At 42.3% G+C, this 26,115-nt stretch overlaps 1 pseudogene; it reads left to right on the top strand.

Annotated features, from left to right (window-relative positions):
- The first annotated feature begins 18,093 nt into the window (after positions 1-18,093).
- LOC149235050 (pescadillo homolog pseudogene) overlaps positions 18,094-26,115 on the top strand; it is a 79,766-nt pseudogene continuing 71,744 nt past the window's right edge.

Here is a 26,115-nt window from a genome sequence, read left to right as displayed (position 1 = left end):
GATGCCTACATTCGAGGAAAGCGGCAAGACAGCGGCGATTTTCGTATTCAATCATATTATTGCTAGGTTTGGTGTTCCACAAGCGATAATCACTGACCATGGGCGCCATTTTCGGAACATTATGATGACAGAACTTACAAGCCAGCTTGGTTTACGCCATGATAGTTCTACTCCTTATTATCCTCAAGCAAACGGTTTGGTTGAATCCATCAACAAAGTTCTAGTTATCATGATCCGATGAATCATTGGTATTCATCGGTCGAATTGGCATAACATGTTATTTTCAGCGCTTTGGGCGTACCGAACCTCAGTAAAAACATCAACAGGGTTCACTCCTTTCCAACTAGTTTATGGTTTGGAAGCAGTGTTGCCCATTGAATGCGAAATCCCATCACTTCAAATGGCTATCGAATTACTCCCAGCTACCTCCGAAGAGGAGAAACGTCTGTTATACTTAGCCAAATTAGATGAGACTCGACGTGATGCTGCTTTGGCAATCGAGACTCACGCAAAAAGGATGAAAGCTCAGTATGATCGTAACATAACCGCTCATAATTTTTCGGAAGGCGACCTAGTGCTATTATATGATCAAGCTAACGATAAACTAGGTGCTGGAAAATTCGTTCCCATGTGGCATGGGCCCTACATTGTCAAGTGAAAGCTAGCAAAAGGGGCCTTTGAGCTAGTAGATTTTGATGGGGACTCTTTGGGTAAGCCCAGAAATGGACTTTACCTAAAGAGGTATTATGCTTAAATGGTGGGTATGGAGATTCAGTTAGTTTAGTTAGGTTAATTTTTCTTTCTAGCTGGTATGTTTGCTTAGTTTAGACAGTGTGCTTAGCTTAGAGAGTGTGTTTTTCGTCGTTATTCTGGCTTATCTTGGTTTTACTCTTGATATTGCAGATGTCGACGCCTCTCCAAACGTACATTGGATTTGCTGATGGTGCTTGTCATAGTACACGAAATATCTCCTCCGCAGCTTGGGTTATCTATTCGCCCTCTGACGAGTTAGTTTCTATGCATGGGGTGAGCCTCGGTCAAACAACAAACAACATTGCAGAATACAGTGCAGTGATTGAACTATTATCTGAATCTATTTCATTTGGGATTCGGAGTTTGATAGTGAGGTTAGATTCTGAACTCGTTGTATTACAGCTTAATAGAGTCTATGCCATTAGAAATCCAGTGTTATTAAGATTGTTTTTGAGGGTGCGTCTCTTGGAACGTGAATTTGATTACATCGAATATCAGCATATTCCAAGGTCTTTAAATACATTAGCAGATGCAATGGCGTCTCGAATGTTAAATAGACATTTGTAGCAATCATAAATGTAAATTTATAAACATTTCATCACACATGTTTAACAAAATAAGCCGGTAATAATGATATATATAGATAGGAGTGTGTCAAAAATATACATCGTCTTCGATCATAGGTTGAAAAACACCTTATGATCGGCAAGAATGATAAGTACAAAAAACCAAAAATGTCACATGTGTCTACAAAAGTGACTAGCCAATCACTGGTGGTGCTCTCTATATGAGACCACTGCCCGCGCTACCCTACACAAGAACCTCCTGAAAGGTCCTGGGACTGCGACCACATAGCGCTGAAGTCGGATAGGAATGTCATCTATAGTGGTCTCTGGTATACCCGCCGTCAGACGCTCTAGATCCTGTTCCAGCTCGGCTAAGGTCTCTGCGGCCACATCCTGTGGGGCTGGTGCTGGTGCAGCTGGTACTCTTCTCTCAAAAGCCCGGAGATTGGCCGGACGCCGTGGACCTACATCTGCATTTTGAAAATTTGTCACTGTCAGTTTTGAGACGATATATAAAAAACAAAAATATAGATAATTTAAAAAATTTGTGAAAAATGAAGCACCTCTGTTGTCCCATTGTTCTCCCTGTGGAAGAACCATGTCCGGATCATTCCAAAAATCCATTCCGGCATGAGAAAAATCCCGAATCGCAAAGACCTGGTTCTCCAGCCAGTGAAAGTAACCATCAGGAAATCGAACAACCCCCGCTCCCTCATCAGGATTCCAGGCCATTACCGAAACCCATCGCGTCAACTTAGGCTCCCGAGGTGGCCCAACTGGAACTGTAAGATGCTGAGGGATCAGCATTGGAACTCTCTCTAGGGCAAAGCTCACAACTAAAGGCCCATATCCAAAGGTCTTCAGTTGTCCATTCTTTGCCCTGGTTAGTTAGCCCTTCATATTGGCCAACACAGCATCACACCAGTTGAAAATGGTGCCTCGGAAGCAATCTATAGTCATCCGCATTTGGGACTCGGTGGCATTGTGCAAATCGGCCGCGCCGCAAAGTCTGGTAACTGTAAAGGCAATTACCATAAGTTCAGGTCGGGATATGTATTTGATTTCTATCCCCTTCTCCTAGTTTTGATTGTTGCACCACTCTAGCCGGAGGCTAGCAAGGGATTGGCCACCCAACCTAGTCCCGGACAGAGTCAGTTGCTCGCCCCTATTAGGCAAACCAGTGAGAAAATATATGTCAGAGGGCTCTATCTCGAGCTGGTGCCCTCCGATGTAGAAGCATTGTTCCTGGATGTTCCACCTTTCAACCAGCCACTCTAAGAATGGCACCTGGGCCCTCATGCCAGGTATGGCCCAGTACTTGTAGAGACCGCATGCCTTCAAAGCATCAATGGAGGGTTGATGATTTATTGCGGCCAAATCAATGTCCTCGTGTTCTCTTTCACGCCAATCAAGCATGGTGTGCACCCTGCACATCATAAAACATCTGTTAGAGTCCATAAATTTTTAAAATTTTGGTCTATTTTGGAGAAATAAGGGTTTCAAAATGCGTTTTGCGCGGTACGCACCCTGGCTTTTAGAGACAGAGCGTATGTACGCAGCTGCCCTTAAGGCCGGGTGCGTACGCCCGATATTTTCCCCATTGAGAAAATATCGGGGTACGCAGGTCAGTAGTGCATGACTTGCGTACCCCAAAGGGCGCATCTTGAAACCCCAAGGCCTCCAAAAAATCAAATAAAAACCTAAAAATGAATTCTAAACGGATGGAAATTAAGAGAAGGATGTTGTAGAATACCTGGTGAAACGGCGTTCGATTCTGACGGTCGGATTCTCCGCAAAGTCCACGGGAAGTTTCTTGTCAAAAGCCCTTTTCTCTCCCTCAACAGTAAAATGGTAAAAATGACATGGTAAAAAGTCTTTTTATAGGTTTTTTGGGTAAATGAATGCTAGGTTTGTTTATTTTTCACCATAAAGAGATATTTTTCAATGTATTTTTGCCCATCTTAAACAGGTATGAGTAATGTGTTGTTTTTGTGCAGGACAAAGGGACTTTAGGGTAAAATCATCATTTTTTACGAACCAAGACATCAGAGTCATCTTTTAAGCCCTTTTCTGACTCCTAAAACATGAAAAGATTGCCCAGTGTTTCTTTTACACTCGTTAAAATGGAATTGAAAGACGGTCCTCTTATAGCCCTTTTCTGACCGTAAAAACACGAAAAGATCGCCGGATTTTTGTCGTTTCAAATTCGATACTGGAAATAAAACGACATGCCTCTGATCGCTTTTTACTTTTCAGGTCAAAGGCATTAATCATGAAAGTACTCCTTGGTCGCAAGATCAAGCGGTTCTCTCAGGTATTATTTTATACTTTTTCGGGCTTGGGAGACACAAATTTACGAAAAAATTCACCTTGGAGGCTTCTTTAGTTTTTTCAGACTCTCTAAAAATGAAAAACGCCAAGTTTCTCCTATACTGGACTCGTTAAAATTTCACAGTAAAGGACCTGTTCGATTACAAACAGGAACGGACCACTCCTTCTTAGGGTCCGAATCTAAACTAAGTTGGACTCATCCAAAGGATGAGCTTATAATCAAGCATATGTTATCCTCCTCAAGCTTGTAAAAAATAAAGAGGTACTTGCCAGAAATGGTGGGGGAAAAGAGAGAAGAATGAACCTATTTGTTATCCTTTGTGACAGAAGAACCTTATCACCGCTCTTGAACACGACACTTTTCATTCACCTGGGTTGGGAAATCCTTTGCCTTAAAAGTCGATCAAACCACTTTGAAAGTCTTCAACCGTTTCTGGGTATTAACTTTGGGTCAATCGTCACCAAGCCATCTGTTATGTCGTTATGTGTTCAAGAGGTCTCTGCAAATAAACCATTCATATGCAAAATACTTGTCATCCATTTTGACCATCCCTGAGTCAGTCCTTACAGCAACATTTCTTCAACTTGAACTGTGATTTCGTGTTGTGGGCTTGCCTGCAACGGGTCGCTTTCTATCGACATCAACACATTATCTAGAAAGATGACTTAGAAATCATCAGTACCTTGAAGTCTGCATGCATCAATGGCAGGTTTCTCGCCTTTGATGACAGTTTACATCATTGACTTTCAATCGAAGGATTCCGTGACATGTTCGACATCAACACATTCATTCACATTTCATGGATTGTACTGGGTACTTTGAGAACCATTGACATTACTGGTGGTCTCTCTCACACTTGTTAATGGTTTACATCATTGACCAGTAATCAAGTGGTTTCTACCATGCTCGACATCAACTCATTTATTCGCATGGATAGAATCGTACCAATTCGGGAAGTAGAAATGAAGACCCTGGATCTAGTTTCCACCATCCAGGCTGTGAGGATTTTTGTATTCATTATATAGTAGACTAATCATAAACAGATGGCTGCGTCCATACTGTGTCTACAAAAGTCTATGATTGTGATGTACTGCAAAATCATTCTTGTATCAGAGCAGTAGTTAGATTGTTAGTTAAAGTTTTCAATCTGAGTATGGGAATGCCTACCTCAGCGATGATATCATCTTATATATGTATTTTGTGTTGAATATTTGCAGGTTCTGACCAGGTCCTCCGCAAGATACTCCTTGAAATGATAAAGTACTTCACCCTTCCTAGATCATGAAAACCCTAATCTACTACAGGCTTCGCACTTTAGGGGGCAATCTGTTACACTAAAAAATGTCACCATGACTATTTGCAGTTTGTATTGCTCCATCACCTGTCATACTATCCTCCTTGGCAAGTCTCATGCCTCTGCTTTCCATGTCAAACTCAAAGAAACAGAGAAAAGTCATTTAAAGTCAAGTTATCTCTGGTACGCAGTCTCTCTTAGCCTTACCTGCGGGTACGCAATCCAAGTTCACAATACCTGCGTACTCGTACGCTCTGTCTGTAAAGCAATGGGTGCGTACTCCTGTAAAGGTCAATAAGCGCAAGTTTCACTCCAAAAAAGTTACTTGTGGTTATTTCTAGAGCATTCTAGAAGCTTGTTTGACATGTATGGAGCACCTCCAGATGGTTCATGTATCCCTATAGAAGAGGAACTTATCCCATCAAGAGGGGAGCTAACCCACCCAAAAGAGGGGCTTATCCCATTGATGGTGGACCTGATTAACTTCCTCTACAGCACTATAAATACAGGCATTGGGCCAGAAGGAGAGGAGGTTAAAAGCTGAATATTCCTAAGGGTAGATGCTGCTGGAATTAGGACTTCCTTGTAGAAGCTTGTGAGGAGAGATTACCATCTTTGCTTGTTTCCATTGGGAGGTGGGTGAGCTGATCAGAGTAAGGGAGAACTCTTGTGGACCCTGGGAGGAGCTTGCACAACACCAAGGCTCAGGTTGTAATGGTTCCTTTTGTTACCTTTAATACAAATTAGTCCATTCTTCTCAACAATTTGTTATTTATGAGTTGTTTCATATACTCCTTGGTCTATATGTTAAATATGTTTTATTTTATGTGATATTCAGGTGCTATTTAATCGTTTGATTGTTGGTGAATGCAGGTTTCGAAGGGAAGGAGGAGCTCATTCGGATCAACGAAGCTGGACTACTACAACAGCGTTGGATTACAGGTAGGATCTAAACACTTGATTTCTCATATTGTAAAAGCATATTTAGGGAAGGATTGCTCTTATTTGTCTTGTTTGTCATTAGAAAGTCTTAGGCTTCTAGGAAGGTCGGTTGTGTCCGCACTAACGACTCTTTCCGCGTGACAGGGAGCCCATATCTACCACCCTGGACCCATAGCATCTCAGCCTATGGTTGAGGTCTCGGTTCCGTTATCTGTTGCTTGGGGTACCACGACTTATCATGGTGGCCAAGCACAGTCTTCAAATTTTCAAGGTCCACCCTATCAAGGTCAACTGTCTTATGGACAATAGTCTTATGGGTAGCCGTACTACGGGAAACCTTATCCAGGGCAACCTGTCGGCCCACAAGGACAACCCATTCAGGGACAACCTTCGGCCTTCGGTGGGTCTTCTTTCACATACTTAGGGCAACCTTCTGGTAACCCAGGACAACCTTACATCCAACAAGGCCAACCTGGTACCCAGCAAGGTCACCATTCTCGACAAATTGTCCAGCGTCAAATTCAACAGGGCCAACCAATTGTTCAGCCTCCTCAACCATCTAGTCTGTCTGGACAACATTCAGTTGCGCAAGGTCAACCCAATACCCAGCAAGTTCAAACTTCTGGGCAGATGGGCCAACCTCAACCTCAACTGAGCCAACCTTCTAGCCAGATGACTCAAACGCTCATTGCTTCTCAAGTTCCACCCAGATTCCAGCCCTAGTTTGGGCTCTAGACCCAATCCGGTCTCCAAATTTAGGTTGGATCCCAATCCCAATCTACTTATCAAATGCAATCTGGTCCCCAGGCTCAGTTTGGAGCCCAGTCACCTTATGGTTTTCAGCAGTCCCAAGGGAATAATCAATTTTCCCCATACCAAAATTATCAACAGGCACGGTTAATCCTTATCAGAATTTCCAGCAACCATATGTTGCTCCTACAGGCCAAGTTGGTAATTGGTGGAATGTTGGGGGTCAAATCTAGGGTCACCCGTCCAGTTACAGTTATAATCCCTATGGACAAAATCCTTATGGGCCAAGTCCGTCCGGACAAAATCAATGGGGGCAACAAGGAACTGGATGGAATTCTGGTGCTACTTCTTACCTGTGGCCTCAAATGTCCTTTAACCCTCAATTACCCTTTTTAGCAATGTTGGAATTACTGGATGTGTCCAAACTGACAAATGATCCCATTCTTCATAATCCGTATTGGCCACTAGTTCCAACTAAAATTCTAGGTGATTGTCCCAAGTTTGATGGTAAAGCTAGAGAAGATCCCCAAGCTCATGTCATGACTTATCATCTATGGTGTTCGTCAAATTCATGGCTTGATGATTCAATCCGGACCCGCCTTTTTCAATGGACTCTCACTAGCTCTGCTGCCAAATGGTATATTGAGCTAGCTCATGGATCTTTTCATGACTTTAACTCGCATGCTATGGCATTTTTAACTCATTTTCAATTGTCAATTAGATATGAAATAGGCACACATCTCCTGACATCCTTGAAGCAGAACACAAACACGCATATCTTCGATCATATCCATGAATGGAGGAGACGTCACCGTTTGATTAAGTTTTAGATTCCTGATCAGCTTCTGACTGACTAGTTCACAACCTCATTTGTTGGTCTGATAGCCCGGGACATTGCTATGGGGGCATGTGTAATTGAAGAGCAAGCTATTGTGTGTGCTCAGTACCTTGACTTGGTTTACTCATAGTCCGGTACACTATATGATTATTTTCCTGATGCTCCGAGACCCAGAACTTCCAAAGCCCCATCAACACCATCTGTTGATGGTGTCATCAGTTCTGTCAATACGTCCTCTAAGAAATCTTCCACGAACCCTGGGAAGCAAAAGTCGAACGCTTCGAATGAAAATGCTTCTTAGGCCATATCCAATTCTGGTAACACTTCTGAGGTTAACGCCATTTAGTCCACCACGGTGGACAAAACTTTGAAAGGAAAGAAGAAGGGAAAAGGAAAGAATAATGCCGATCAACCGAAGTAAGATTCCCCTAGACCTCCACCCGGGGATGGTGCCAAATGCAAGCCTAAGTATCCTTGCCTTATTTGTGATGAGGATCACTATACTAAAGACTGCCCGAGGTGGTCTGAAGTTAGTCGTTTGTTAAAAGGTGCCTCTGGGACTCCTGCCGTGCTCAAAGAGCCTTTTCCCTCGCAGCAAACTCAAATGGTGGCTGATCCATCTCAATCCTCCTCTCCCTTTGGTTCTCAAGTATTTATGGCTGGGACGATTCCTGTCCACATTAGTACTTAGTCAAAAGAGTATCCTTCACCTACCGGGAAGGAAACTGAGGTCCCCTCTAGTGCTCCTCTATCCAGCTCTAGTCCCCTCCATATCGAGCGACCTAGTACTGAGGCGGTCATCTGACCTCCTCCTAAAAGGGTACTCTGGAAGTCTTCTTACAACCCTAATTCTCGTGCTACTCAGCACTATAGCATTGTTGAGGACTTAGCCCAAGCTCCGTCAACTATGTCCGCATTAGAGGTCCTCCAGAGCTACCCCTCTCAGAGGAAGTCCTTGCTATCGGCCATCGGTGGCATTGACCTGACCAACTCATATTTGATCACTTTTGACCTAGACAGTCATGTACTGAGACTGCCTCACCAAATTGCCTTCCTTATTCAGGTCATCATCAATTCTAAAACTATTCACCACATGGTCATTGATGAAGGCACTTCTACTTGCATTATGTCTGTTGCTTGTTGGAAGGCTATCGGTTCTCCGACTCTGAGCCAGTCTCCCACGACCTTGGAAGCCTTTGATGGGAGAGAGTCTCATCCTTATGGTATACTCCAGTGCTTTCCTATTACTCTAGAAGGGAAGACGATCGAAGTGGAGGTCGAAGTTGTCGATGCGAATTTAACTTACAACCTCCTTTTAGGATGAAGCTAGACATATGCCACGCGAGCCGTGGCTTCATCTCTATTTCGAGTTATTCCTTTTCCTCATCAAGGGAAAATTTTCACGGTAGACTAGTTGTCCTTCTTCGCCTCTTCCTCCTCTGATGGCAATGTGCCTTTCATGGAGCATACCTCCATTCCATGTGAGAGTGTGGGTGCTGGACTCTTTAAATATCCTGCCCTTATGGGTGTTTTTTCACTCCCACCTCCCAACATCACTCCCGTTAATATGATTTCTATTCACTCTGATCCTTGGGTTCTTCCTCCTACTGATCAGATAGAATCCTGGGGTGATTTGATGCCGTTGAGTCCTACCGAGCTTAACTACATCGAAATTGTTTCTCTATCGGCTTCATCTCCTGAACCTACTCCTTTGAGTAGGGCTCTTGACTCGTACGTTCAATCCCCTTGGCTCAGAGATGGCGCTTCTTCAGACCCTCTACAGGAAATTTTTCCTTTTGATGAAGCGATTATTGAGACTATGTCTTTTGAGGAACCCCCTTGGTCCAATCATCACCATCATTCCTCATTTCTCCCTACCCATCGGGAAATGCTTACTTGTCTTGAGTAGTTTGCTCCTTGTCTCCCCTCCCAACCCCTTCAGACACCCATCCAAATTCATCAAGTTTCTTCTGAAGGGAACATGGGGAACATTACGCAAACTCAACCAATCGACATCTTTGTTAAACCAGGGATTGTCAAGCACATTCATGTTGGAGTAACTTGTACTCCGGAGGAGATTCAGCTTTATACTGATCTTTTTCATGAATTTCGTGATGTGTTCACTTGGTCTTATGAAGAGATTCCCGATATCGATCCTAACATCATGGTGCATGAAATACCTACATATCCAGGTGCCAAACTTGTTCGACAGTGTCTACGCCCCGTGCACCCCTGAAAGGCTGCAACTATTAAAGCGGAAGTCGAAAAGCTTCTTAAGTCTGGCTTTATTTACCCTATCCCGCTCACATATTGGGTTTCTAATATTGTCCCTATGACTAAAAAATAGGGCACTATTAGGGTATGTGTTGATTCGCAACATTAATTGTTCCTGTCCCAAAGACAACTACCCTACACCTTTCATTAACCAACTCATTGATGAGTGTGTCGGGAGTGAGATATATTCATTCATGGATAGCTTTTCTGGTTATAACCAGATTAATATCTCGCCTGCAGATCAACGCAAGACCTCTTTTATCTATCCATGGGGCACTTTCGCTTATAAAAAGCTCCCGTTTAGTTTAAAAAATGTCGGTGCTACCTTCCAGCGTGCAATGTCTTACGAGTTTCATGCTATTCGACACATTCTGCAGCCTTAGTTGGATGACCTTCCAGCTCATTTAGCGAAACACCAAGACCATCCAAACCACCTTCGCGAAATTTTTCTTCGTTGTCGACACTATCATATCTTTCTTAATCTGCTTAAGTGTGGAATCCGAAAGACTTCTTGGGTTCATCGTCTCCTAGGAGGGTATCCGTCTGGATCCCCTTAAAGTCGAAGCCATCCTGAATCTCCCTCCCCCTGCTTCTTTGCAGCAATTGCAGAGTTTGCAGGGTAAAGCAAATTTTCTACGTCGATTCATTTTGAATTATGCTGAAGTGGCCAAAGGCTATATGCGGTTATTAAAGCAGGACATCCCTTTTCTTTGGGATACTGCTACACAAGAGTCATTCGAGCACCTCAAGGCCCTCCTTGTTTTTGCTCTATTGTTACGTCCACCTGATTATCACCATGACTACACTCTGTATTTAGCTGCTGCCGATACCACCATCGGCATGGTACTAAGCATGTCATTTACTATCTCAGTCACAATTTACTTGATACGGAAAATCGATATGCCTATGTCGAGAAGTTGGCATTGGCCACTGTTTGCGCCGTCCAACGTTTCCGCCACTATATATTATTGTGCACCACGATGGTGATTTCTGATTGCAACCCAATGACATACATCTTGTCACGTCAGTTACTGGGGGACAAATACTCAAATTGGATTATCATCCTTCAAGAGTTTGACTTGGAGTTTACTACAGCCAAGTCTAAGAAGTCCCTGTCAGGCCAGGAGTAACTCCAGTTTGGCAGAAAACTGATTCGATTTATTTCATTAGGTAGCTATTGTTATATACAAAGAATGTGACTACTCAGTTCATCTTCTGATGACTGTTCACATTCCAATTTCAACCAATCGCAGAGGATTAGGTGTCAACAGTCCCTCATCTTTGTTGAGCTACTTTGTTCCCTACCATCTATTACTGCGCCCTCTCAGTTAGAGGTCCATATTCTGGATGAATCTTTGTTCTTGATTAGTACCCTCGATCCTTGGTACGGGGATATTATTTTCTATCTTTAGATGTCCTCTTTTCATCCAGAATTGTCCAAGGATACTCGGCAACGGATTCACCATCATTCTCAACCTTATCGCATTATTGGGGATACCCTGTACCATCTCGGCGCCAACTCTATTCTCCGCCGATATTTGATGTTCAAGGAAGTCGTACGAGTTATAAATGATTGCCACTTTGGCACCTGTGGTGGTCATATGTCCAGGTATGCTACTTCTTAGAAGATCCTCCGTGCTGGTTATTTTTCACCTTCTATTTTTAAGGATTGCATTCTTGTCATCCGCTCTTGTCACGAGTGCCAAATCTACCAATGACAGATGCACGCGCCTCCTGCTCCTTTGCACCCTGTTGTTACCGTCGACCATTTTGCCAAATGGGGCCTTCATTATATGACCTGTAACCCTCACTCGGCCGGGGGGCATGGGTATATCATCATTGCCATCGATTATTTCACGAAATGGGCCGAGGTGATGCCTACACTATCCGATGACAGTCAGATAGTGGCACAATTTTTATTCAATCATGTCATTTCACGATTCAGAGTCCCTTAAGCTATTGTCATTGTTCACGGTAAACATTTCTGTAATCATATGATGACTGAGTTAACAACCTAGCTGGGCTTCCAACATGATAGCTCAACACCATACTATCCTCGGGCCAATGGCCAAGTGGACGCTACCAACAAAGTTTTGATCACGATGCTTCAACGCACCATCGACATGCACAAGTCCAATTGGCATTTGATGTTGTTCTCTGCCTTATGGGCCTACCGAACTTCAATGAAGGATGCCACTAGATTCACCCTATTCCAATTGGTTTATAGTCTGGAGGCTACCCTTCCGATTGAGTGTGAGATCCCTTCTCTTATATTAGCTATTGAATTGCTCCCAAACACTACTCTAGTAGAGGAACGTCTTATTTACTTAGAGTGGTTAGACAAGACCCATTGACTAGCCTCTCTAGCCACTAAAGCACAGAAGAAGAGAGTGAAAACTCACTTCGACCAAGCTGTCAATCCTCATTCTTTCATTGAAGGAGACTTATTATTGCTCTATGATCAAGCAAATGATAAGCTGGGGGTAGGAAAATTCGAGCCTATGTGGCATGGGCCTTATATTGTAAAATGTGTTTTGCAAAAAGGGGTCTATGAGCTGATCAATTACCAAGGGAACCCTCTAGATAAGCCCCGAAATGGGCTTTATCTAAAAAAATATTATGCATGAATCTTGTGCATCTGATTTGTACATACGTGTTCTTTCAGCAGATGTGTTGTCAGTGTGTGTTTTCATGTTTGGCTTGGTTTGTAGGCATAATTGCCACTTATTGTGTCTTTTTCTTCTTGTGCAGATGTCTGGTACACCTTACGTTGGTTCACTGATGGTGACTGCTACAGTACTCAGAACCTTTCTTCTGTGGCATGGGTGATCTACAATCCTCACTGTGAGTTAGTAGACCTTCAAGGTGTTTATCTAGGTTGCACCATAAACAATGTCGTTGAATACAGTGTTGTCATCGAATTACTGACCGAGGCTGTCAACTTATTGTCTACTAGCTTAACGAGCAGTATTCCGTCAGAGATCATTGGATCTTAAGGTTGTATTTATGTGTTAAATTATTGGAAAGGAATTTTGATTTTACTACATATCAACACATTCCAAGAAGATTAAACACATTAACTGATGCATTGGAAAATCATGTATTAGACAGACATTTACACGGCATGTAATCAAAAAAATATATAGAAGCATTCAAAACACAATAATAAACCATAGAAATATATATATATATATATATATATATATATATATATATATATATATATATATATATGTATATATATATATATATATATATATATATATATATCTATATATATATATATCTATATCTATATCTATATCTATATCTATATCTATATATATATATATATATATATATATATTGTGTGGCACACCGAGGCGCTCAAAAAATAAGTGTATATGTCAAAAATAGAGTCTGTGCTCTCCATACATCCAAGACACATGTCTCTCCAAAATCAACAGAAAGTAAAACCTAGGTATCTATTGCAGTGGGTTCTGCTCCCTATAGTAGACCACTGCTCGTGCGACTCGTCTCAGGAGCCTATGCATCCTAGGTGGCACTCCGACAGTATGTCTCTAGTACTCTACAGGGACCTCCTTGATCCCCTTGTAATCCGGGATCCCGTCCGTCAGGCCCTTAAGGTTACAAGCTACCTCCTCCACTGCATTGCCACTAGGGTGAACTAGGGCCAGCTCCATGTTGCCCTGCGAGTCCCTCTGTGCCTCAGGAGCTAGTCCTACCAGCCTCTCCAGTCCCACATCTGCAAGTAACATAAGAGACATTATTAAGACATATGCATGATAAAATCCAAAAACATTATAAAAAATCAAAACATAAATAGTGTGGTGTTTCGATCAAGTGTTTACCTCCCTCGTCCCACTGCTCGCTCGCAGGAAGCTGCATGTTAGGGTCTCCATGAAAATTTGTGCCTGCATATAGCCAGTCCTCGACTATGACCTTTTGTCAGTCTAGCCACTCTCGGAAGAGCATCCCCCATGATACTAGTCAGCCACCGCCCCCTCGCGGCATGACATGTGCCCAGCGAGTGATGCGGGTCTCTCGTGGCCCAGGTACGTATAAGTCCATGTCCTGTAGCTGAAGAATCGGTACCCACTCCAGCATGAGCAGGATCAGGATAGATCCATACCCAAACTGTTTTGCCTCCCCGCGCCAGCACCTCGTTAGTTGTCTCTTCATGTTAACAGCCACTGCCTCCGCCCAGTTATACATGGTCGGGTTAAGGCACTCGAGAGCTAACTGGAGATGGGTCTTTGTGGCCTCATGTTGGGCTTGGGAGCCCACCGTCCTCATCACCATGAATAGTATGGCACGAAGAGTCAAGTCTTCCACTGTCAGGATTTGTAATTTCCCACTAGTGGATGATTTGCGTGCCCCTGGGCACACCCGTGCTATCAGCATGTCTAAAGTCTCGCCCTGCACTCGTTGGCCCTCTAAGATCGGCCTCTCATCGCGGTGAGACAATCCAGTCAGAAAATATATGTCCGTGGCATCAAATTCAATGTCTTTGCCCCGAATGACGAACTTTCCGTCCGTTGGGTTCTAGGAGCGGATTATCAGCTCTAAAAGGTCAAGTTGTGCTCGGAGATGAGGAGTGAGGAAGAATTTTAACAATACGCACTTGAGAAGGGCTCTTCGGCACCTTGATCATTAAAATCTTGTTCATCGTTGTCATCATGAGTTCTCTCTTGCCACACAAAAGCCATTTTGTCCTGTGTCAGAGGAAAAATGGATTAGAACATGTTTCATAAGCTTCAACACATAAATTATAAAAATCTTTGACTTTATGGCACCGTCGCTGCTGTTTTTAAAACAACAGCGATGGCTCGAGGTCAGTCTTTGTTTTTTTCAGCAACTGTCATGGGAGTACATCTATATCCCGTGACGATCCTAATGGTAGTCAGTGTTAACAATCGCGGTCATCACTAACCCGAGTGGATCTTCCACAACGACCACGAGGAGAATTTGGGTTTCAAAATTCACCCAAACACCACCTATCTACCACCAAATTACATGAAAAAAGCTTTGAAATGGAGCGCAGGGGAGAGATTACTTACTTGGTGAAGACCTCGGGCAAAATTGTTGACCAACGATGCTAGAATCAAGCTTGCAAATTCACTCAGTTTTGCACTCCAAATGCCAAGGTAAAACTCACAAAGGTAAATGGTAAAAATAAAACTTACCATACCTCCTTTTATAGTGTTTCTTTCAAAAAATTTAAAAAATTACACTATATAGTTTGGGTTTTTCCTTTTATTTTAGGGTTTTGGTTAGGGTTTTTGAGTTTTTGCCCTTATATCCATGCATATACTTTTTGTGTGTCGAATGGGTCTTATGTTTGACATGTTTTGTGCAGAGCTATATGTGGAAGCATTATGTCATAGTTTGTATACACTTGGTACACTTTTGTAAAAAGTCTTCTTTAACGCTCTTTTCTGACTTAAAAGATGAAAAGATTGCCAAGTGTTCCCTTTTGACTCGTTAAATGGAATAAAAGGTGGTCCACTTTGAGCTCTTTTCCAACCGTATAAATGTGAAAAGATCGCCAGACCTTTGTCATTTTGGGTTCGATACTAGTTACGAAACAACATGTCTTCAATCGCTTTTCTACTTTTTCGGATCGAGACCACTAATTATGAAAAGTACTCCTTGATCGTAATGGTCAAGCGGTTCTCTCGAGTATTATTTTACACTTTTTCGGACTCGAGGGATACAAATCTACAAAAAAGGACCCCCATGGAGTTTTCTTTTCCATGTCTTTTTCAAACTCTCTAAACATGAAAAAGACTCCGAGTTTTCTCTATGTCAGACTTGTTAAACTCTGACAACATTGGACTCCTCACCATGACAAGACTCGAACTTCTCCTCCCTAGCGCTCGTTAAACCATCACTAGGTTGGATTCGTTCAAAGGACGAACTTATATTACAAGCATATGCTATCCCTTTCAAGCTTATTTTCAAAAATAATTGGGGTACTCACCAGCAATGGTGGGGGAAAATTTGGAAGTCATCATTGGTTACCTGCGGCAGCTAGTCACTCTTGAACATTGACACTTTTTCTTGTTGTCGGGTTGGGATATCCATACATCGTCACTTGGCCTTCTGGGGTTTTGGGTTGCCATCAAATCCATGTTGTCTCCATCGAGCCTCTGATCCCTTGCTACCAAAATGCTGCCACATTCTAGAGTCATGTCGCCAATATGTTCAAGAGTATAATCCTTCTGCAGTTTACACCCTTACCTCCTCCTCTAATACTTTGCTTCACATCTACCACTTGGTCCTTATCTTGTGTTGTCGATGGGGGAAACATCATGGCCCTCCTATGACGGATCGTCTCCTGTCGACATCAGCTTATTATCCAGGAGATTGATCTAGAGATCCCTTTCGGTACCTTGGAGCTTGCATGCCTCAATGGCAAGTTATTCACGCCTAATGGTCAATTTTCATCATTGGTTGTCGATTGGGTGATTCCACGTGTGTTCAACTTTAGCTCATTTTTCACACTTAGTGGATTGTACTAGATAGTACCTTGAGAGCCATTGGCATTATTGGTGGTTTCTCTTGTGCTTGTTAACGGTTTTCATCATTGACCAGTAATCAAGCAACTTTCTATCATGCTCAACTTCAGCACATCTGTTTGCATGCTAGAATTTGTACTATGATTGGTTGGGTTTCAAGACCCCGAACTAAGATTACACATGTTCAGGCTGCGTGGATTGGTTCGTGATTACATACATGACTCTTTGATGGATGGCTGCAACCATACCTTTATCATTATCATGGTCTTACTAGTTGGATGGCTGCGTCCATACCACAGACCAAGTTCGTATGTCTTTTGGATGGCTGCGCCCATGCCTAGACTACATGTATTTCACTATCAGAGATATCAATTGTACTTGTGCCTGCAGGTTCTTCCAGGTGGTGTTCCAGTTCAAACAGTTTTGTAAAGCATTTCACCCCTCCCACTCTCTCAGGCTTCATACTTTAGGGGGCATCTATTACATAGTAATTTGTCACTGCCTTCACCCCAGTCCTTCTACTATGTCATGTGTCCAGTAAAACATGCTCATATTAAGAAAATGCTCTCTTATGTTGCAAATTGACCCTCTTTTCCTAATTTTGCTGCCTCATCGCACGAATATATTTAATACACGTGACGGACCCCTGTCATAAATAGTCCTATCGCGACCCCGTCGCGGGAGTACACCTGTTTCTAGTGACGGTCGGATTTCAAGCCCCGGCACGAGGCTATTAGCTATCTTTAGCAATGGTTGGTTTGCATACATTGCTTCCTAGCGATGTCGGCGCTAAAGCTTAGTTAACGACCAGTAACGATCTAGATTGGGCAAATTCATTCCAACAGTCAGCCTTTTGGATGTCTCTAGACCTAGTTGTTGGGTCAGTTTGGGTCGCCCTTCTCCCTCTGGCATGGTAGTTCCATTTTTTGTGCTGCTTTCCTTGAGGATAAGCTTCCTCTCCCTTATTTCATGGAGACTTCTTCCCCTATAAAATTTCTCACCATTGCTATCATCTACTAGTTCTTTGGGTTGTACAGTGTTGCTACTGCTTCTGAGTTTGATAGATAGTTTTGGTGTGAGTGTGACAAGTGTGGGATTGCTACATAGTTTGCAAGAAGGTGTGGAGTGCCCTTAACTTTGTGTTAAATATTGTGAATGAGATAGAGATATATTGTTGTCTGGGAGACCCATCCTTGAGAGTGAATGCTTGAATAAACACACTGGCTGGACCCTCCGAGAAGGCTTATGACGTCAAGACTTGGTTGTAAGCTTTTCTCTTGTTTATTATTAATACAATCAATGATGATTTCCTATATCTTGTATCTAATTTACTTGATAGCTCATGACTTCTTGACTTTATGAGTAAATAGATCATTGTTGTTTCTCGGTTACATGTTTTGTTGTTTCCTTGTGGTGTTTCAGGTTGAATGCTCTTTAAGGAGAAGGAAACGAAAGCTGGAGCAGCAAAATGGAACTTCATTAACCACCGACTTGAGGTAGGCCTCCAACGATGACTATTTAAGGGAATTAATTGTTGTTTTGTCTTTGCTGTGACTAGACCCACTCTAGGGCTAGAGGGGTTGCCTCTGTCCGTAGAGGGAACACTTTCCTGCATCACATCTAGCCTTTGGAATTTTGGTATTTGGAATAGATTTGCAAATAATCCCACCAATATTGAAGAGACATATGCCCAAAAACGTGCGACCCTAAGAATGGACTTCCTTTCTCTTGAAAGGCCTTTAGAGCCACCAAGTGACTCTATGTAGAGGGATGAAGATGAGGTAAGCTTCCATCTCCTATAATATTACGTAGATTCAGTAAGGATGCCAAAACATTATAGCCTTATGGGCAATAATAAAGAAGGCAATGATTCCAAATACATCACAAGGAACAAGGCACTGACCCTTCTTCAGCTCACATTGATAGAATTTCAACAACTGTGCACCATAAAGGAGATTTTTACATGAGAGCCAAAGAAAAAGCTTAAAGGAAATAACAAGACCTACTATCATCTCAAAGATATTTCATTTCTTTCTCACGAGCCTCTACTCAATAAAACAAGGTAGATTAAGGGTTTTAAGAAGAAGATAAAGAAATATTTTGTAAAGAAGAACCTGAATTCGGCATCTTTCTTGGAAAATAATAGCCCTTCACATACTCTTGGCCACATTCTAAGGTATACGTATTCGACCTTTATTGATTCTCTTCGTGACCTAGATGATGCTCTCATAACGATGCATCCTTTTGCAACTTTTCCAATAGAAAAGACACATGACATTTCTGTTGAGTGAATCCATAGTTGTCAAAGATAAAGTCTGGAGTAGAAAGCATACATTTCTAGAACACATTCTTTGCGTAAGACATTGTTTCTACTAAGGGCATCTACCATGAGGCAAAAGTCAAGGGTTAATGTATTAAGTGGCTCACACCACATGTTCTGCAGCAATTTCTCCCCAGGAATGTTTATCTTCATGTCATGCTGACATTTGTATAATTTCAAACTTTATTATTCTATATCTTTAAAGTATCCACCAATACTTTATCCAATATTGGAGGCAACAACATTGTCCAAGACATTGCTTCAAATAATCAGAATCCCCTTCAGGGGATGCTGCTAAACCAATTTAGGAGATTGTTCCTAGTGAATTCAAGCTAAGTAATCCAGAGTCGAAAAAGAAAAGATTGGCAGAGTCATAGACAAGGTTGGCGTTAATTCACCATCGATTTTCGTTGATGGACAAAGAGAGAGCTATGGCTAATAATATGCAGCAAGAATACACAAAAATTCCAAGCAAAGAGAAATATGAAGATGGAGGAGAAGTAAAATATGTCTGCAGGACTCTCTTCGAGGATTGGGAATATTCAAATTAAATAGGGATATGATGATGGAGAAGAAAAAAAATAAAGTTTGCAGGTTCTCTCTTTGAGGATTTGAAATTCTTCTTAGGCCGAGAGGTTCAAAGGGAGTCATTACTTTTTATTCAAGCTTTTGGTGGAGTGGTTTCATGGGATGATGATGGCCCCCTTTCAAAGAGAAAGATGAAGAAATTACCCACCACATAATGGATCAACCAACCCAAGGCCATAAATTTTATCTAGGGAATCTGTTCAACCTCAATGGGTTTATGACTTTGTGAACACTTTCCTTATCTTTCCTAGCAATGATTACATGGTTGGAAGGGTTCCTCAACCTCATGTATCAACTTTTGCTGATGATGAAGTAGAAGGCTACATGCCACAATATGCTAATACTATTAAGCACCTACAAGTGGCAACAAAGAAACAATCTATAGCATGGATTAAGGATCAGGATATCAATTATTCCCAAAACATGTTGTCATATGCTATTGCTTATTGAAATGAATCCAATGTAGCAAGAAAATTATGGATTATCAACAAACCCATGGTTATGTGTAAGAAATATGATAAAATAAAAGAAATACTTCCAAATATTTTTAACACCCAACCCTTTATTTTTATCTAATTTCAAATGAGAGTTATTGAATAATCGAATCAATGTATAATCGTACAAGGGACTATAATGAAACCATACATACAATTTAATGAAATGGCATAAATCCAACAATGGAAAATAACACCATATTAACTATAACATCCCTAATTATTCAAATGGTTCCTTAAGACCCGAATTTCATTTGCTTCATGGCCCCACTATTCAATGGATGGATTTTCAGCCTCTGAAACCCGATTTATGTATGGATGACTCTCAATTCATAAGTTATGGTGATGTGACATTCACAATGTAGAGCTGTAACAAGGGTCTCTTTCACCTCTAGTTATGCCACATTAATAAGTCAATCCGGGAACGCTTTGTTATTGCAAAGAGTATCTCAATCCGAGGCTATTCGTCAGAGTAATGCTTAGTAGTACAGTGTTCAGAAAATACAAGGGTAAACGGATGCTAAACTATGACTAAATTGCTCTAAAAGAATAAAATCACACAAGGCAGCTTATCAGTCAAGGGTGCGGAAGCGATAACCCATCCCTCTAGAAACTGATGGAAAGGAAATTAGAGCATGGACCATAGGTCTGGGAGCTAGGCAGCGACTGCTGAGGCTCACTACAGCCTTAGACCTTCTCTCACACCAAAACAGCAAATGCAAGTAAATGGAACGACAGAAAGTAAAATGGAACAGCAAACAGGAAATGGAACAGCAAATCTGAATTGGAACAGCAGTAAATGGAACAACAATAAATGGAACTAAGCCTCGCGAGTCCGAACTAAACTTGTTCTATTGAACCAAACTCACACTCTGTAATAAAATAGCAGTCTCCCCTCTTAAAGCAACTTCGATGGAATGTACTTTATGGAACAGCACTCACAGATGAATTATGGAACAACAATCATCAACCATATATTCACAACACGCTTAATATAGCAATCTGATGATTAAAGAGAATATGACTATGTTTCCAAATAGAATAACATTACTTCCGGATTCCAATAATTGAGATTTCAAATGAATCCAATACAACAATATTCAATATAAAGGCTCTGTAACAGAAATAGTTGGCTTAGATTGATAACATGCGATCAACTCTGAAAAGATTCACTCATACAATACAGAGTCACTACATAAATCTCTTGAAGAAACCATTAATGAATTAATCATAACAGAGCATGGAATAACATATGAAAAACATGTCAGATTACCGAACTATAAAGATAAACAAACCACGCAGAAACCAAATTATAATGATACAAAAGCAAGTGTCCTTCGGAGCCGGGCCCTTAGCTTCCAACGGTACACCGCCTTAGATTACTCCAGACGCAGAGATGAAATAAACACCAAGTCTTTTATATTAATGCATCAACAAATGTACAGCAAACCAAGTCTTAGTGAGAGTTGATGATCAAAGTTGAGTCTGAAATTCACAGTTACATATATAAAAAAAAGTCCCTTTGCTTAACGATGCCGTTCCATTTTATAAAAGTAACGGCGGAGGTATCTAGGTAGCAAAAATAAGCAAAACAGCGATCCCTCAGGATCAAAGATCCTGAGGGATTCGCCAAGCCGCTAATCCTTTACTTTTCTTTCCCTGTTCTGCCGAATTGATAACCCTTCTTTCTTTCCTGGGTCGTTCTGCTTCGATTTGTTCGATCTCGTTCGCATCCGGTTCCATTCTAAAGGGACAGCAGTTATTCCTCCTTTGTCTTTTCCTTTCGAACGGCAGCTCTTCGTTTCCACCTTTTCTTGCATGGAAAAATAAAAATTATCAACGATTAAGCTTTCCATACTAATTCTCACACATTCTATTAAAATTCTTTATTTCTTTAAGTTCATTATGCAGAAAGGGTTACAATTGTTACTGAAAAGTCACTAAATTGTTTGTCAAAAACATACCTTTCCAGTGCTCCACACACCCCCCTGCTTACCCTGTTTCATGCCCTCATGAAAACATTATAGTTGACATGCAAGGTGGTAAGAGAATAGGCTGGAGAGGGAACCTCATGTGGAGGCCTACAACCGTGATGAGCAACTAGATCATCAAAGAACTGATTTGTTTGACCTTCAGGCATTTCATACAAGGCCTGATATCCGGGTGCAGGGTGCCAAATGATTGGACTACGAAATCGATACCCTAACCAGGATGGCCCTGCTTGCAAAATACGCTCGCCATAAAGGTTCAATCGGCTGGCAGCTAGCTCAAAATTTTCATATTTGAACGGTTCCCTGAGCTGGATGTTTGGGTTAGAAGTCCGGTATCAGAATTTTGCAGCATCGATGGCGAGGTCTTTAATAGTCAGAAAATATTCCAGACTTTGTCGGATTAGGTCCTTGTGCATGGGTCCTAATGTCTCCATAACACCCGGGGTTCTCATAAGGTTCCTATGTGCTCTCCATAACAGCATTGGGTCTCTAGGCTCGGCTCTTACCCACAAGTCTAGGCTATTTTCCTGTCTCTGAAAAGTGTTATAAGCCCTGAGCCATTTTAGCTGATTAACCCCGAATGAAATGAAGGCTTGCAATTGTATGTCCCCAACAAAAGGGCCAGGATTTAAATCAGTTTCCTGGTCTAGCACAAGGTTATGCAAGTAAAATTCACACAATAACCTTTGAACCTTAATTCCATAATGCTTGCAACAATCTATGAAATCTTTAACAGTATTGATTTGTATAGGGGCACCTGCCCTGACAGCTTTTATCTTTAATCGTAAATATCATTCAAGCAAAAATAAAGCATAGTTTTTAGCAGGGGCCCTACAGGCCAGAACGTCATTATACAAAGAACACACAATGTTCATCTGCCTAACAACAATATCTAATCGACGAGTTACCTTTGCAACCTTTTCTTGCTCCTTTTGCCAGCCTTCGAAGGCCTGGCTCTCGGACTGACTAATATCCCGAAGTTGCTGTTGCAATTCTTCATATTTCTCCCGGGGACTGTTTGTTCCCTCAGTTGTTCAGCTTCTTGCTGAGCTTGCTTCATCATCTTGTGCAAGGTTCTTGTTTTTGGATCCTTTTTCCATAGGGCCGTAGAGGCCGGGAGTTTTACCTGAACCTTTTTGTTATACTGTTTGGAGTTCAGAACCCGGATCACCCCTGAGGGTGGTGCCTCTGTTTGGATCTCCTTATTCTACTTTTCTTTCTTAACACGAATGAAAGGTTGCTGTGGTTCCTCTGTTAATGGAACATCATCCTGTCCCTCTGCCCCAATTGGAATGGCAGTCTGTTCTTCATTATCAATTGGAACAGCAGTCTGTTCCTCACCGTCATTTGGAACAGCAGTCTGTTCTTCAGTGACAATTGGAACAGCAGTTTGTTCCTCAGCGTCATTTGGAACAACAGTCTGTTCTTCAGTGACAATTGGAATAGCAGCAGGTCTTCCAGCCGGGTTTTGACCAACAGGGCGACTATAAGTCCTTCGTCTTCTTGTTCTACGGGATTTTGCTGCAGTGGTCCTCTTTCTTTTCCTTGTGGTCCTTCGTATCCTCAGACTGGCTTTCAGAATCCGAATTTGCTGTCGGAGCCGGGCTATAGTGTTCAGCAGCCTCTGCTGTTTCCTCCTTAATTTCTTGATTTCCCTTGCCTCAGCAGAGGGTTTACGACTGGCCCTTAAATCTGCTCCTACTCTGTCTAGAATTTCTTCTGGTGCCTCGGGAACAGATTGTTCCCGGTTGGTGTCCCTTATTTCTTCCTCATGAATGGGCGGGTTTTCTTCTCCTTCCTTTTCTGCATGTGAATTCTCAGGTATGTCTTCCTCTGGAGGTCCATCGGGAGGACCTGCTGGGCTGGAGGGTTGGCCATATTCCCCCATATTGGCCAGGATTGCGGCCAATTCATCTTCGCCCACAGGGTCTCGCAGCGGGTTGCTTTCTGGCTGTACTACTTCCTCCTCCCGATTGTCCTGCTCAGTGACTGCCTTGGAGTGTTCAGCTTCTGTCTTTGTTTCGGAGTGCACTTCTCCCTCCTCACATCCTTCTCCGGCTTGCTCAGCCTCACCCCCAGATTGTCCAACATTTTCTTCGGAAGGTCCTCCTTCTGGTTCTGGAGGTTCGTTTATAATCTCAATTGGTTGGCTGGTGCTTTCCCGAATCTTTTCCAGCCTCCCTCGTATTCGAGCTAGCCGGGCTGATTTTCTTGGTTTCTCAGGTTGTTCAGGTGTACAAGCAACAGGTTTTTCGGCTATCACTTCTCTGCATTTTTCTGGTCGCTCCGGTGTACTTGAAGAATGCTTACGTTTTGGAGCAACACGTTTTCCTGCTGCCAATTCTCTGTGTTTCTCTGATCGTTCCAGTGTGCTAGAGGAATGTTTAGGTTTTGGGGATGGTGCAGCCAATCCCCCCTCAATCAATGCAATGAGCTCCTCCCAGCTGCTCTGCTGTTGAGTGAGACTATGGTTCACTATCAATCGAATCAATCCATGGTGGCTAACAACTGTTTCTACATGCTGTGCCATTTTCAGGCTTCGGGCCGCATCATGCAATAGTGAATTTAAAAGTGCAGGCAGATTTACAGAACATTTTTCTTTCAAAACAGCTAAGAGTTTAAGATGACGTGGTCTTACCACGTCTTTCCTTCCTTCGCAAGTAATGTAGCTCTATACTATCTTTGCTAGTTCGGTCCAGGGTTCTCCTAACGTTGCTGGCAGAACTCCCTTCCCCTTCACTGTCAAGCTTTGGCCTTCATCCTGAAAAATCTCCATAATCTTTTGTAGTCTCTCTTTCCTCAGCGTCCATACAGGTCCGGTGGCTGGTAGTCCTGAGACTTCTGCAATTACATCGTTAGTGACCGCTATCCACCTTTCTCTTACTATGGAGTAGTCCTCCTGCAAGTTTTGCAGAAATTCCAACGCCACTGTCTCGTTTGATTCTTGCAGGCGACTGAAATAATTCAGCCATCCAGCCTTTTCCAGGATCTCCCGGACAGCAGCAGAGACTGTCAATTCCTGAGGTTCGCTTCAGATTGCCTTTCCTCCCATGGTTGCACTAAGGATTTCCAATGGAACAGCAACTGCCTGTGCTGTTTTGAGACGCAGAGAAGGTGATCGTCGCGAAAAAAATAGAGTATGCAACAAAAATGGATTGTGGATGGCAACTTTGTGTAAAATAGAATTATCATACCGTTAAACCATGCCATACCTTCGTACACTATCTACCCCGAATGGTGTGCTGACACGTAACTCGTGGAGTAATGAGATTACCTTCCCCCCCCCCCCCCCGCGATGTGATAGGCTGCCCCAGCCGTCAAATAGAGGAGCAGCAGCCATCGTGTAACCAGTCATAAAGGAACAGCATATAAAATTACGCCATGTTTTAGATGGACAACGAAATACCGAAATCGAGGCAAAAAGGTGGATCACGTTTTACATAAGAGCCTGCGTAATATGATGCGAGGCCGGGGGATGGGACGTCTGTCAATCGTACGAAATCCCCAGAGGTCATTGTCAGTTCCTTTGCCATGATTGGTGGTAATGAGTGTTCATGCGATATGTTCATCGGGAAATAAAATATGAATTATTCATAGGATAGAAGAGACAAAGAGGTATTAATATCATCCCTGTTGGTGTAACCATTATGACTTCGATACCATTAACAGAGCTCTGCTGCCGACAGGTGTTCATAACCTTGGCAGAGTTGTTTATTTCACCCCCGGAACCATGATCCTTTGTGTGTATAAAAAGTATTTTGTCAAAATGCAGGCCATTATGCTGGCTTGGTAACCAGGTAGCCATAATGCCATTCACAAGGAAGGTGCGAAACGTGGACAGGCCGGCTCGTGATGAGACCCCCTGTTCCAAGGTCTGTTTATTTAGTGTACCTTTTGGACCATATCCCTGGTGTGGTGGCCATACTGGGAATGCCACTTCGCTTCCAACCTGATGATCATGGTAGGTTGGCTCTTGATGAGACCCCCTATCCTGCATTTGACAATTAATAATCCATATTCATCATTTTTCTTTTCTCTTTGCAAAGCACTTTTTCTTATTTATTTACACATAAGGGTGGTTCAGCACTCCTTAAGAGTGGGAATGGTGGAAGAAGTCTTATCATCCCAACAGGAAGATATAAATCCTCTGTTCTTATTCCTGAGTAATAATCAGAGAAAATTTTTAGGGAAATCACCATGATAAAGATAACCAACCAAAACAATGGGAATAAGTCAATGACAACGGAGATGAGAAGTAAGTATGTCCCTCCTCTTGTCCTCTTATCAATACTAGGCTCTATAAAGATAGCGGTCTTATGATCTGCTGACTTCGGTATGTCGTCATTTATGTTCATTGCATAAGTGCATAGCTGTATCTTAAAGACTGGAGAGAACATGGGCGAAAAGCATCCTCAATATGAATCATCACAGAGAGCAAAAACATGGCTATGG

The sequence above is a fragment of the Pinus tabuliformis genome, chromosome 8 (genome assembly GCF_031772625.1).
Source record: "Pinus tabuliformis cultivar Carrire ecotype Pingquan chromosome 8, CPIR1, whole genome shotgun sequence".
NCBI classification, from domain to species: domain Eukaryota; kingdom Viridiplantae; phylum Streptophyta; class Pinopsida; order Pinales; family Pinaceae; genus Pinus; species Pinus tabuliformis.
Note: the sequence above shows the minus strand (reverse complement) of the source record. Positions and strands in the feature narration are given on the sequence as shown.